Here is a 1899-nt window from a genome sequence, read left to right as displayed (position 1 = left end):
TATGGGTTCAAACGAGGCAATATATGTGAAGTGCTTAGCACAGTGCCTGGCACAGAGTAGGGAGTCTATAAATGTTGGCTATTAATCATATAAAACATACACACCAGCATTTGAGAACAGGGATCCTGTGCTTTGTGGCTTCATTAGTGTATGGAACTCCCAGGTGAGGAAGCTTCCTCTTCCAGTGAGTACCAATGTTAAAGTTGGTCCCTCAGCCTTGGAAAGTTGCCTCAAGAACCAAAAGGCTAAGTGACTTGCCCAGCCAGTGTGTCTACATGCAGGAGCCAACTCAGTTCTTGACTCCAAGTCAAGCTGTGATCCATTGCATTAACCACCCCCTCACATTCTCTCTCCTTTCTCTTCCCCTTTCCTTCTTCCTCTCCCCTCCCTTCTCTCCATCTCCTCCCTCTCTCCTTTCTCCCCCTTTTTCTCTCCTTCCTTCCCCTCTCTCTCTTTCTTTTATCTTTCACCCCCTCCTTTCTTTCTCTGCATGTGCAGCACGCACGCGCGCGCACACACACACACACACACACACACACACACACACACACACACACACAAGTGATCTCATTGGGCTTCTTTCATAGACACAAATAGCATGTGACTTTGGCTGTGGCCAAAAATACTCCCTACCTTCTGGCCACAAATCCTTCAGTAGCCGGGAGCTTGGACAACAGACGCTTGGTCCCTTCCAAGGCCCGTGCTTGAAACTGTTCCAGGGCTTGTGATCTGCTGGCGTGGCTTCCAAAAAGCTAGGCCCCCCCTCATGCCATGAGGGGGCATCAAAGGGAGAATAAAATAACAGAAAGGTAGGAAAAAATACCAAAGTACTTTTCTTGACTTCGTTTCTTGATTCTAATGGGACAGCTAGGTGGTACGGCACTGGGCTGAGAACCAGGAAGAGTCATTCTCCTGAGTTCAAATCTGGTCTTAGAAACTTACTGATCTGTGATCCTGGATAAGTCATTTCACCCTGTTTGTCCCAGTTTTCTTATCTGTAAAATGAGCCAGAAGAGTAAATGGCAAACCACTCCACCTCTCCTAGAAAACCCAAAATAAGGTCATGAAGAATCAGACATGACTGAATTTAATCAGACATGACTTTAATTCTCCATCCCAGGTACAGTAATAAACAATTCTAGATTACAACCCTTCTGTCTGCCACGTAGGCAATTATGATACCTATCGTCAGTGCAGCACCTGGGAAGATGGAGCCAATCGCTTTTATCAGGTACATGAGAACCTTGCTGGATCTTGTACGGACAGGACAAAATTCAGCATAAGGCAGGGGTCTCATGAACCAAGGGTTGGAGCAGTTACTGACTCATCGGTACCACGAGATCCCATGTCCAGCCCCAAGGATAACAGCAAGGTCAAGCTCCAGTGTCCTTCCATCATTCTCTTGGAGTCGAGCCTGATCCTTGTATGCACACAGTCCATAAGACAATAAATATATTTTGAATGTTTACTGGAGGCTCAATGACTTTTCCTGCCATCATTTTAACAGTCTCAAAGAAAACTCCAAAAAGCCCTCCAAGATCAAGTCCAGTTTTTAGTCTACATGGGGGCACCTATAATCCAAGAAGTAAAAGTTTGGGGAGATCATCTTGATTATCAAGACAAATTACCTTGAATATATATATTAATTTTGTATATCCTTACATATATACATGCTGTCTCCCGTAAGAATATAATCTCCTCGAAGGCAAGGGAAGTTCATTTTTTGTCTTTACATCCTCAGTATCTAACACAGGTGCCCAATACATAACAGGCAATGATAAATGTCTGCTAATTGACCAAATGACTAATATTTTTTGGGGGTAATATCACATTATATAACATGAAACAGTTTTAATCCATATCCCCGAAACAAGACACATAAAATGGAATCTTGAGCAG

The sequence above is a fragment of the Sminthopsis crassicaudata genome, chromosome 5 (assembly GCF_048593235.1).
Source record: "Sminthopsis crassicaudata isolate SCR6 chromosome 5, ASM4859323v1, whole genome shotgun sequence".
NCBI lineage: Eukaryota > Metazoa > Chordata > Mammalia > Dasyuromorphia > Dasyuridae > Sminthopsis > Sminthopsis crassicaudata.
Note: the sequence above shows the minus strand (reverse complement) of the source record.